We start from the raw sequence: 13,574 nt of genomic DNA on the forward strand, positions 1-13,574 counted from the left end.
AAAAGTTGATCTCTGTTTGAGCTCTGAAGGGGCTGAAGTGATTTTAGCAATATCAAGTGATGAAAAACACCCCCCCTGAAAATATCATTGATGGGAATCCAGAAACATTTTGGACCACTACAGGAATGTTTTCTCAGGAGTTCATTCTTTGTTTTCACAAACATGTAAGGACTGAGAAACTTGTAATTCAAAGCTACCTTGTGCAGACCTGGGGGATTGAAAAGAGTACCTCTGAAGAGCCAGTGGATTTTGAGCAATGGATTGAAAGAGATCTAGTACATACAGAGGGGCAGCTTCAAAATGAAGAAATTATTGCACATGATGGCTACGCCACTTACTTGAGATTCATCATTATATCAGCCTTGGATCATTTTGCATCTGTGCATAGCATTTCTGCAGAGGGAATAACAGTCTCAACTCTTTCTTAGTGATTCTAATAAAGCGTCCTTTTATGAGTTTTAACAGTATATTTATTTAAACATGAAGCTATCATTGAAATACTTCATTAAAGGGATTTATATCAGTCAAAAAAAAAAAAAATGAAGAGCACATTACATTCCTGGAATCAGGAAGGGCTTGACGCCACAGGGTCACAGCTGTCTCTCAACACCCATATGTGTGCAACTAGATAGTGAAGGCTGAGTCTGGTCACAGCCGTGGCTACAACTGCCTTGGAACATACGTGAAGCTAGAAATTGGACCCTGGAACTTGACTGAAAAAATCCCATTTCCACAACACATCTCGCCAGCAGAAAATTGCCAAAGCACAAGAAGATGGCCTCCACTTATTTCCACCTTCCACATTTTGATGAATACTCATGATTGGAAGAGCCTAATTTGCATTCAGTACCACTGCAGAGAAAGAGAGTATGTGAGAATTCGTTTTTAGGTTTTCAGCCTCTGCAGGCCAGGAAAGCACCCTAAAGGTGACAATAGATAAAAGGGCTAGGTGACCACAGAGCCTTACATCACCCTTCTGACTTTGGGTGACTAACTTTGGGTGACTGCCCCACACTTACTGGAGACTTTGTCCACTGGTATCCACTGTCCCTCACCAGTCCCCGCCGTCTCCGTGAGCTAACGTTTATCTTAGGAGTGCCCTGATCTCTATGAGGGCATTAAAGATGGCTACAAATTCCTTAACATTCTTCCCATTAGAAAGTGGGGTCTGTTCCCTTTCTCCTTGTACCTGGACTGGCCCATGACTACTTTGGCCAATCAAGTAATGACTGATTCCAAGCCTAGTCTTTAGGAGGACTGGCAATTTCTGCCTTGGTCTTGAGCTACCACGTCTGACTAACCTGCTGGAGAGAATACAAGAAGAGGCTCTGAGACGGTTGGAGTGGAAGAGTAGCCTAGCCTTGTCTCACCATCCCAACCAAGCTACCAGGCTCTCTAGAGCCCCCCGGGCCAGACCAGCTGCCTGTATATCACCAAGTGACTGACACAGGGAACTGAAGAGTTTCTCACCTCAACCCCATGTGAATTCCCGACCTACAAAATTGTGAGAGATGATAAAATGGTTGTCGTTTGAAGTCACTAAGATTTTTAGATAGTTTGTAAAACAAAAATAAATAGCCACAACAATCTTCTTGTCTTTAGAGATCTTCACATATACCTCAACCTTAACACCTCTGGACCTGTCATTTCCTGGATTGCTTCAACACTGAACCCTTCTATTCATAGGCTGCAAGCTGCTCTCCATCTGCTCTTTCTCTTGTTTACTCCCGCCAAACCAGAATTTAATGTCCTATCAGTGTGACTTTGTTCACTTCTTTTCAATCCTATTCAGGTCTATAATTCATCATACCAATGCTTTTTTAATCATGTTCAATTTTTCGTATCTATTCCTGATCCAGCCTTCAAATTTATAGCTCTTGATTGGTATATCCATTCACATTTATGCTGTTTTATTTTATTTTTCTTTCTTGTCTCTCATATGCTGAATAGATGACATTTCTTTTTTTATTAAAGGGTAGAATTAATATTTTATTGTCATTTATAATCAGATGGCAGTTGGATATATAGTCTCCATATGCGATCTTTTTTATAAATAAAAAATAATTAAAAATTAAGATTTAAACAGCTGATGGCTGGTTGTATTTAGAAAACATGATTAGCCTGATTCATTAATGGTGGCTTCAAGCTTTTCCTTATTAGCACCAGAAAATCCACCCACCTTTTGTCCCTTTTTATAACACGGAAATGTTGGCATGCACTTGACCGCCCAGTCTGCAGGAACGCCCTGCCCGTCGTCCACGTCGACTTGTTATCGTGCAGAGGGGGAGCGAAAGCCAGGGGTGATCATCTCGCCAAGCCCACACCACAGGGCTGAGAAATCAGCTGCTACAAGCTTATCTCTGACACCATCAAAGCGCCTCAAAATCCTCCCCGCTCTCTATCTGCCTCACCGTTCTGGCCATTGTGGGGGCTGACAAACAACTGTGGACAGCGAAGAAGAGGACCCAAGAAGCAGGGCAGAGGAGAGATCACATTTATTTTTAAAATGCCTTTTCTTCAGGGACTTTTAAGTTAGATACTTTACTTCTACTAGACTGTGTCCCTTTTAAATTAAAAAAAAAAATCAAGAGCAACTACTTATTTGAACCTTTATTTCTTTGCCAATGGCAAGCATGAGACTGGAGTGTTTTGCTCGAGGTGGTCACCCGAGCACACGTGTAGGACGTCACCTCCTGAGACATCACTTTTTATGAGCTGAATTGTGTCCCCCAAAAGATATGTTCAAAACCTGAGTATGATCCCATTTGGAAACAGGGTCTTGACTATGTTATTAGTTAAGGTGGGGCCACACTGGATTAGGGGAGACCCTGATCTAATGTGATTTGTGTCCTTATAAGATGGGGGCCACTGGACAGGGACAGAGAGAGGCGGAGGAGGACACCATGCGGTGCCTGAGGCAGAGGGCGAGATATTCCACCACGAAAGAACACGGCGAATTGCCGGCCAACCACCACCAGCATTCCACAGAGTCGAGAGGGAGCATCGCCTTGCTGACACCCGCACATCTCAGACTTCTGGCCTCCAGAGCTGTAAGACAGTCAATTCCTATTGTTGTTTTTTGAGATGCAGATTTTTTATTACACATGCATTATGAACTGCATGTCCCTCTTTCAATTCAGATGCTTACCTGGGATTGTCTACAACGTCTGTCTTCACTTGTTGTGTGTCTCAGTTCCCGCAGCAACATTCCTTGTGTTTGTGTTGAGTGTTTCTATGTGTGTCTGTGCATCGGGGTGTGTGGTTTAGTTGTTTCTAGTGTGTGTAGGTGTGTGGGGGTGGGGTGGAGGGACTCCCCTTGCCACAACCACTGCTTTCTTTTTTAGGAAATGTTTCCAAATCTTTGCTTCATTTTAGTCTATAGAAATGAGTAGCTGGATTTATAGCACATGTCTTTTCTTTTCGGATGCAGCTGATCATGCCATAGATAGTAAAGAATAAAACTCTTCAGAAATCCTGAGATTTACAGATGGCACAATCACTTCCACCATCCCATTTCACCCTCTGGAAGAAATCAGTGATGGTGCTTTCCAACAGGAAGCTGCTCAAGACAGCCAAAAAGGAGCGCTTTCGGCTGATGTGCAGGGTCACTCTAATTGCCTGGAAATTTGATGTAAGGACAAATCCTTTAATGAGTTTGAGGCACAGAGGTGTGTAGCCATGTTCCCAAATGACAGCTGGAATCAGCAAGAGTTTTCCATAGCTGGGTAATAATAATGCTTTCAGCAGCAAAGTGAAGTTGGGCTTAGTTTTTCATTGTCACAGGAAGTTCTACCCACAAGAAAGTAAAAAATGCCAATAAAATAAGCAGTTTGTTCTAAAGAAGCAATTGCAAACAATCTACAGAAATCTCACTCCTTAGCATATCTAATCAAGCCATCTGGGACAGTGTTCTGGTTTGAATCTTGAAGCTACTACCATCTCAGGTATGCTTCACAAAGCAAGCAAAATATGTAGCGTTTTCCATGAATATTTCTCTTAGTATTAAAAAGAATATGCCTGTAGGCCTGGGCTTTGCATAAAATAGCGTTAATCAAGACGATGACAGGCTCGCATTCACAGTTTGTCTGCAGGTTTCTGGCAGGATTGGCAGATGGTTATATCCAGCACACGTGGATACAGTTTCCATACGACTCCTTAGCCTCTCGGTTGCCTTCATGCACCTGTGCTGACAGGAGGAGGCAGGAAGAGGCGCTGCCACTCCTCCGAGCACCCACTCCTGGGCCGGGGACCACTAGGCCTCCCAGTACCCATTTCCCCTCCAACTACGGCCAATTTCTATTGTTTCAAGCCTCCCATACTTCGTCACCGCAGCTCTAGGGAACTGAGACACTGCTGAAGGGAAAACTGCAAAGGGAACAACCCATAAGAGTGAAGGAAATGACCACTAACTGCGGAATGTAGAGAGGCATCACCATTTCGAAAAATTATGGAGAAGAAGCTGGATGGAACCATGTTGATGGGTGGAAGTCAAGCAGGCAGAGCCAGCCGCAGGCTTACATTCCACTGAGAAAAGGCTGCTTGGAAAGCAGGAGCCTGGGTTCAAGGTCAGCCTGGGTTCAGGCAGCAGAGGAGGTGAGCAGCAGGGGAAGGGGCTGGACAGAACCCAAGCATCGGATGTCCAGCTCCCAGCATCGCCCAAAGGGCTCTCGTCTAAAGAAGCGAGGTTAAAGCACCTTGGAAAAGCTATATCTTCTAGGGTGGGAGTCAGTGTCGGGTGCCCTTCTTATTTGGGCTCCTGGGAATCCTGTAGCTTGGATGCCAGCTCTTTTCTCGCTTACCCAAAGCAAAACCTGACACTTTATTTGTCCTGTCATGCCCCACCCTCCCCAAAGTGCCAGGAAGAATTGCCATTCAGTGATGAGACTGATGGCAGAAAGGCTAATGTGATGTACACAGCAGCAAAGGAAACCTGTACCAGCCACCCGAATTTTCTGACTCAAATAGAAATGAGCAACTGAAAATGAACTGGCATCTAAGGAGAAACCAATGGGCGTAAAAGAAATAAAAACAAGAGAAGCAACAGAAAAACTGACAGTGATAGAAAGAGAATCAGAAGGAAATTTTAAACATCCCTTTAATTAGTAAATTTAAAGAGATTTAGTACATGTATTTAGATAACAAGGACAAAGCATTATAAAAAGGGGAAAAAACAGAAAGACATTTAATTAAGCAAAAATATGATTTCTAAAAATCTTCAAATAAAAGACTAGGAAAAAAGATAATCTCCCATGACTAAGAGCAAAAAGAAGGAAAATATTAGAGATAAAGAAGAGATAGAGAAGCTCAATTCAATAGGACTTTCCAGAAAGATTGAATAGAGAAAATGAAAGGAATTATTGTACTGAAAAGAAAATTAGAAGGGAGTCCCCAGAGCTGAAGGATCTGAGTCTGCAGACTGAAAGGAAGTGTGAGTAGAGGGAACGAGAAAAGACCTCCTACTGGGACACATCCTCAAGAAATTTACCAAGGAGTAAAAAAAAGGTTTCTAAAAACTTCAAGAAAGAAGTTTTACAAACTAGGCCGTCTTTATTTCTTTTTAATATACTTAAAAAAGGATACTTAGATTACATAAATGTTACATTAAAAATGTAGGGGATTCCCATATGCCCCACTCCCTCACTTTCCCACATTAGAACATCCTTCATTAATGTGGTATATTTGTTACAATTGAGGAACACATATTGGAGCACTAAGTGTGGGTTATAGTTTACATTATATCTTAAACTTTCTCCCACACAATTTTGTGAGTTATGACAAGATATATAATGGCCTGTATATCTAATTGCGATGTCATTCAGGACAGTCCCAATGTCCCCAAAATGCCCCCATTTTACACCTATTTTTCCCTCTCCCTCTTCTCAGAACCTCTGGTGGCCCCTGCCTCCACATCAATGATAAAAGTCCTTCCATTGCTTAAATAACAGTAAATCTATAGTAAATTAACCGTAAGTCTACTCTAGTCCATTGTTCATTCCCCAATCCCAGTGATTTTCGGATAGTGATGCCCACTCTGCCTCTTAATGAGACGGGCTTAGATCCCATGGGACAGATGCATGGGACTCTCTTACATGCAGTTGTAAACTCTGTTCCTTGGGATGGTCATTGTCCATCACCATCTCCTTGTTAGTTGTCCTGGGTGAGTCCAATGACCTAGGGAGTAGGTGTAGTAATGCTGTTGAGATTCAGGGTCCAACTAGCACATGAAATGTCCAAAGATTTAAGTCTCATGAATGTAAAACTATCAACTCTAGTACCAAATCTAGGTTCAAATAGAAGTGACAAAAGAGCCATGTGTAGGGAAACCACAACTAAGTCCAACTGTGTCACACTGGGCGGCATAAATTCCAAAGTAGCGCCCACCAGCAGGGTGCCAAACTCCTGAGCCGTCTGCCCTGCCTTTAGTGTCGGGATGTCTCCAGTGCCCTCAGGAGCCTAGCTATTTAAAGCAATATTTACTGTGGCAGTCAATGAGATCCTGCTGAGGTGTGCTTAAGTACAATCTCTGGAATGACCTACCAACTGACTTTGAAGTCTCTCAGCCATATAAATTCATTTGCCTTTACCCTTTCCCCCTTTGGGTAGAGACCTTTTTCCAGATGTATTGCTAGTTGGTGCTTGCTAGTAATCCCTTGGTGCCAGGGAGGTTCATCCCTGGGAGTCATGTCCCATGCCTGGGGGAAGGTAATACTTTTATACGCTGAGTTTGGCTTAGAGAGACTAGGCCTTCTTCAAAAGAATAAGATTCAGATTGGCCTCAGACTTCTTAGTTACACTGCATGCTGGAAGAAAATGAAACACTGTCTCAATGTTTCAAGATTTTTCACCCTAGAATTCCATTTCCAATTAAACTTCAACCAAGTATGAGGGAAGAACTCTTACATTTTTTTGGACAGCAATGATTCAGTACCATTTTCTCCCTTTCTTTGAAAAACACCTTAGCAAAATGGGAGAGTAATCCAAGAAAGAGGAATGTTTAAGAATTAGGAAAGTAGGTTTAAGTGAGAAGAGCAGTGAAGGAAAACCCCAGGGTAAGCCCCCCTTTGAGTGGTCTTGGGCCAGTGCTACAGCCCATCTGGTTGTCATTTTCCTTATCAATAAGATTGGAGGGGGTTTGAGGACCATCTTAAAGTAACTATTCCATACATCTAAGTATCAGTTTTCTATGCTGTCTAATAAATTACCACAAACTCTGTGGCTAAAAACAACATACACTTATTATACCATAAGTCTCCATGGGCCAGGAGTCTGTCCAAGGCTTACCTGGGTCTCTTTGTTTGGGTCTCATGAAGCTGCAGTCAGGGTGGTGGCCGAGGTCTCATCAGAGGCTCAACTGGGGAAGAATCTGTTTCCATGCCCTCTTGGGTTGTTGGCAGAGTTCATTTCCTTGCATGGCAGTTGACTTAATTAAAGCTGATAAAGGAGAGAGGGGAGTCTGCTAGCAAGACAGAACCTTATAAACATAGGAGTGACCTCTGGTCACCTTTGCCATATTCTGTTGGTTGAAGCAGGTCCCAGATCCTGCCTACACTCACAGCTGGACCACCAGGAGACTTTAAATGCCACCTTCAGGGTCTACCTTTCCTAATTTTTATGACACAATGTATTATTTTTTTTTAAATAGGAAAAGAAGAGTATGTGTGCTAAAGCTAAAGGCTTGTTACCAGGAAGGTCATGCTCAGCTGTGAAACAAACGAGTGTGTTGGGGGCATAAGCCCAATGAGTTTCACAAAGCAACTGAGATGTTAGGACAGCCAAGCAAAGAACAGTAAAACTTTAATGAAGAGATGGGAGTAAGCAAGTCTCTTTACTTTCTTTCCTCTTGCCACTTAGGTAAGACAGGCACTATTTCTTTATTTCTGTGAGATTTCCTAATGGGAATGCCTTTTCTCTCTATTTGGTAGGTCACTGAGTGCCCCAAATCCTGAAGGTGAAAGCCTTCACATCCCCACTCTATGAAAGTTCACTGAGCTACTATGAGGTGAAAGATAAATAACGGAGGGATAAATAATTGAGGTTTGGATTTTTCTTGGATGTTGTAAATAAGAATTGAAAAAAGGCCTTAGGGAAATCAAACTTTTCTCATCTAGTTTTTCAGGTTCCTTTACAAAGTTAAGAAATTATTCAGAATATATTGTGAACCACCACATCGTTCATTCTGGAGCATGTCAATGGGGAGCACCTTGTTTTGACAATGAATTCTAAGTTTAAGGAGGCTGTAACTATTAAGTGTTGTCATACCAATTTCCTCCTATGCCGTTATTAAAAGTTTATAAAGTAAGGAACAGTCTATTGTTTGCTTTTATGATTTCTACTCTGCATATTGTGCAGTTTCTTTTTTTCATTCTTTTGTGCAATCATTTCCCTGCATTTTCCACTCAAGTGATTTTATGATGCACCTTTTTTTTTTGCTCAAACTCAGGCTTTTAGCTCACTCAACAGACTGTTGAATACATAACCAAATGCCCTGTGGAATTAGTCACCAACAGATGAAGTGACATAAGAGAGAGTCATTTATCTGCAAACTCAGACTTTATTAATCCTATTGCTCACACTTTCCATTGGGGTAATTTTTTTTTTTCAGTGATCATGCCTGGTTTTAGAGACTCTCATTTATGTTGTTCTGGTTTGGTAGTCTGTTGTAAGTTTCACCTTTAAGATGTTGATTGGATGAAATGTACATGAACATTCCACAATTATCCAATAGAAAGCTAGTGGGACCCTCCAGGATACAACCACACCATTAGGAAACATTACTCTCCCTAACAGTGTAATATAGTCTGGAAACAATCTTCTGTGCTAATGCTTATTATCAGTTACCATAGCCTGTGTTAGTCTATTCCTTCCCAATATCTAAAGAGGCACTTTGAAAGATAAAACTTTAAAGAAACATTGGATAACATTCTTCAAGAGACCACAAAATAAATTCTTGTGGTAAAGCCCCACTAGCCATTCTTACTGATGTGAGAGGTGGGAAAGGCCCTTGAAGGAATCCAGGCTAAGCCTTAGATAACACTGACCCTCAGATGTCATTCTGATTGAGTGTAAATACAACTAGAACCATGGACTGGAGAGGTCCATAATTAGCAGGCCTGGTGAGACTGAGTGCACAGAACGGGGTTATGTTAGGATAGACAAGAGGACTGAAAACAAATCCTTCCACTGACACCTTTATTTTTATTCTAAACCTGTTTTGGGAGTGAAAGAACTTCCAGGGATTATTTAATTTTTAGTACTTGGTAGCTCAAAAATAGTCTGTGATACACCCACTTTAAAGGAAGGAGTCAACTTTATAAAAAGATCCATCGCATCTCTTCTTGCTAGAGAATGTGTTCTGTGCTTATAAAACAGTTAGCAGTCGGCATGTGTTTTATTCTGTTAGGATTGCCATAAGTATCACAAACTTGATGACTTAAAACAACTGGAATTTATCCTCCCAGTTCTGGAGGCTAGAAATCCAAAATCAAGGTGTCAGCAGGCCATGCTTTCACTGACTGCTAGTGGCGTGAATCCAGGGCATCTTTTGCTCGTGGCGTAGCTTAGTCCCTGCCTCGGTCACATGGCCATCTTCTTTATCTCTGTGTCCAAATTTCCTCTTGTTATAAGGACATCAATCATATTGGGTTAGAGGCCTTCCTAGCTCCATTTGGCTTCATCTTAACCAATAACATCTTTAAAGATCCAATTTCCATTAAGGTCATCGTCATGGAACTGGGGGTTAGGGCTCAAACATATCTTCTTGGGCGACACAATTCAGTACATAACAGCATGTAGCAGACTCAGGAAGGCAGCACAGCCCCAGATCATCTAAGGTGTGCCGGGATATTGATGAATGTACATGAAATACAGCCTGGTCCACAAGAGGCCACTCATTCCACTACTTTGCTCATTGAAAAGGATGTGACTTCTGAGGAAACCAAGGGTTTCTTTGACAAGAAGCCTTTCAACTGATCCTCAAATTGACATCTTGGCATCTGTGGCAGTTTGATATTATTTATGAATTACAAAAAAAGATAATAGATTATATTTGTTAACTGGTCTGTTTCTCTGGGCTTGATACCCTTTGATTGTTTTGAATTTGGCAGAGATGCCTTTGACTAAATTATGTCAAGATTTGGGCTTTGATTCGACCATGTCTTTAGGGTGTGCAGGTTTGAGTCCCTGTCCTCTTGGGAAGCTGATAAAACAGATTTTTACATGGAAGTAGACACACAGGAGAAGTAGATACACAGAGAAAGACACAGTTGAGGGAAGCGGACTTGACTCAATGGATAGGGCGTCCGCCTACCACATGGGAGATCCACGATTCAAACCCCGGGCCTCCTTGACCCATGTGCAGCTGGCCCATGCGCAGTGCTGATGCGCGCAAGGAGTGCCGTGCCATGCAGGGGTGTCCCCCGTGTAGGGGAGCCCCACGCACAAGGAGTGCGCCCCGTAAGGAGAGCCGCCCAGCGCAAAAGAAAGTGCAGCCTGCCCAGGAATGGTGCCATGCACACGGAGAGCTGACACAACAAGATGACGCAACAAAAAGAAACACAGATTCCTGATGCTGCTGATAAGGATAGAAGCAGTCACAGAAGAACACACAGCAAATGGACACAAAGAGCAGACAACTGGGGGGCGGGGGAGGGGAGAGAAATAAATTTTTAAAATTCTTAAAAAAAAAAAAAAGACACAGTAGAGAGAACTTGACTTTGACAATAGAGCCCTGGGTGAGTTGAACCATTCACCTGACAGTTTACAGCTGACCTTGTGAGGAGACCAGAGCATCTGAGCCTGGAAAGAAATGAGCTCTGGGAAGAGAGATACGCCTTATGTCAGCCTACAACTGAGACTGGAAGAAGCTGGACCCATGGAGCCTTAAGAGGGAAGAGGAAGGTTGAACCATCCTCTTTGACATTGCCTGCCATCTTGTGTCAACACACAGCAACAGATTTTGGTGAGAGAAGTAACTTACTCTTTATGGCCTTGTGACTGTAAGCTTCTACCCTGGTAAATATGCTTTATAAAAGCCAGCAGATTTCTGGTATTTTGCATTAGCACGCCTTGGGCTGACTAATACAGCATCCCACCACCCACCACAGCGTCTTCCCTCTCTCCACTTTCTCTGAAGATCAGACTAGCTGCAATGTCTTGTTTGCCATTAACACTGGGGCAGGTGCACTAAGACTTGCCTGCCGCAATCCCCGTGCTCCAGACCACGTCCTCTCAGCCCACTTTGTAGCAGGAAGCTCATCTTCTGACAGTGTCAATTTCACCACCATCTAGAAACTTCTCTCATCACCTGCTGGTCCACAGGCAAGAGGAGCCCAAAGTGTCCAGTGGTGTTTGTAGCGGCCAGTGTGCTGGGATCCTTACTCCATTCCCTGGTAGAGCAGGGAAGCAGGATCGGGCAGAGTTTAAGTTTGTTGGAGTGGGAGGATTCCTCTCCTCTCCTCTTCTTCCCTTCCCTCCCTTCCCCTCGTTGCTTCTCCCTTCCCTCCCTCCCTCCCCCCTTCCTTCCTTCCTTCTTTCCTTCCATTCATCAGCCATATTGAGGCAGAATTCACCTGCCGTAAAATGCACAGATCTTAAGTGTACGACTTCATGAATTTGGACAAATCCACCCTTCACAAATTCACCCCTGCCCCCACCAGGATATAGAACATTACCTCGCCTCAGAAAGTGTCCTTGGTCCCCTTGGTAATAAAAAGAGGTTAAAGGCAATTCCTTTCCTCAAAAAGCCTACTGCCTAAATGGTGTGTAGACTTTTTAACCCCGGTCGGTACCCAGAGCCCCTGTGCTGTGATTCGGTGGTGTTTTTTTTTAGTATCTGGCTTAGTGGAGTGTCCCTGTCATTTGCAGTTCCACATTAGGTGCTCGTGGCTAAGGATGAGGTGGAAGCACAATGGACTGGCAGTGAATTACTTTTAGTTAATTAACAAAAATGGACATGGCTGCATGAGGAGGAGGCCGAGGAAGGTGGCTGGTGCCCTCTCCTCCCTGCCTGTCCTGCAAAGCCCAGCGTCTGGCCTGGGTGGCACGAATGCCATCCTAGGTGAGAAAGAATCTCTGCTGGGCCTCGGCATCTTCAGGCTCTTCCCATTCTTCACCTGCTCTCAAAAGCAGCTGCCTTAATTTGAAAGGAGGGGGGAGAGAATTTCAGTTTCTTTTTCTCAGGTTTGCTTCTTCACACACACACACCCATCACGTCCTGAGTTTTCTAATTTCTTCTGTTCCTCATGTCCATCTCCCTCTTCCCTTCTCCATCTCTCCCTTTCCTTCCCTTTCCAGACAAGAGAGAAAGAAGCAAGGCTGGAATCCTGCACTGACGGGGAAGGGTTTGTGATGATGAAGTAGAACTAGATCTGAGAGGGCCTTGAGGGAAGAGGACAAAAAGAGACCACAACTAGGAAAACGGTAGGAGCAACATCTCATCTCAACAGCAGAGAGAGGTGGGCTAGTTGTTGCTACAAAAATGGAAGGCGGATGGAAGCGTGTTACTTGCCGAGAGGCTTTGAGCAAGTCCTTTAACCAATTTTCATATGAGTAAACTGGGAACTTATCAATAGCTGTGTTGATAGTGGATGTGAGGTTAGAGATGATGGACATGAGTGAGCATGATGTGCATGGTGGTCTGGAAAGGGTGACCATTACCATAATGGGGCAAGGGCAGAAACAATGAGGACATCAGTCCGGCTGAGGGAAGTGCAAGCACATGTAATTTGAAGAATCGAGGAGGAGCCAAATTATGGGAAATCATTACCTGATATTTGCTTCTAAAATCAGTCCCTACTCTTTAAAACCCCATAAAGAAAATGCAGGGAGGATAGAGGGAAAATTTGAGGTTTTCAGATTAAAAAAAAAGTTAAGGAACAAAATGTGATTGCTCACTGTGCGTTCCTGTGTAATGGGTCAGCATTACAAAGCACAGTTTATTATTATGACTAAGGTGATGTAAGTAAAATTGTACTAAATGACTCGATCTAATGCAAATAGGACTTCCTGTTGAGGTAAAAGGATGTTTATGATGGTGGTTTGGGGTGAATGCTAATGGCACTGAGAAGCTGACCCTAGGGGAGCGATGGAGGGAGATTAGTTATAAAGTAACTTTCCAATGTCAACGTAGTCAAGAAATATTTAACAAATATGACATTTGTACATACCCACAATCAACATAACAATCTTAACCTCCAAAGATTTCCTCGCGCCCCTTGGTAATCCCCTCCTTCCCCCAGGCACTGCCCCCTTCCATGCCCAAGCAATCACTGATCTGCTTTTTGCCACTATATATTAGTTTGTGTTTACTCTAATTTTATATAGATGGAATCTTACAGTATGTACTATCTGTTGTTCTGGCTTCTTTTATTCAGCACAATTATTTTGAGGTGTCTTCCATGTTGATGAGTGTATCGATAGATTAGTAGTTATCACCTTGAGAAACGGATGTGGCTCAACCAATTGGACTCCCCATCTACCATACAGGAGGTCAAGGGTTCGATGCCCAGGGCCTCCTGGTGAGGGTAAGCTGGCCCATATGGCGAGCTGGCCCACACGGAGTGCTGGCCCATGCAGGA

At 43.2% G+C, this 13,574-nt stretch overlaps 1 pseudogene; it reads right to left on the reverse strand.

Moving 5' to 3' along the window:
- Positions 1–3,465: 3,465 nt before the first annotated feature.
- On the reverse strand, positions 3,466–12,205 carry LOC101441514 (protein ARV1-like; annotated as a pseudogene).
- Positions 12,206–13,574: the final 1,369 nt, after the last annotated feature.

This window comes from Dasypus novemcinctus, chromosome 8 (genome assembly GCF_030445035.2).
Source record: "Dasypus novemcinctus isolate mDasNov1 chromosome 8, mDasNov1.1.hap2, whole genome shotgun sequence".
NCBI classification, from domain to species: Eukaryota; Metazoa; Chordata; class Mammalia; order Cingulata; family Dasypodidae; genus Dasypus; species Dasypus novemcinctus.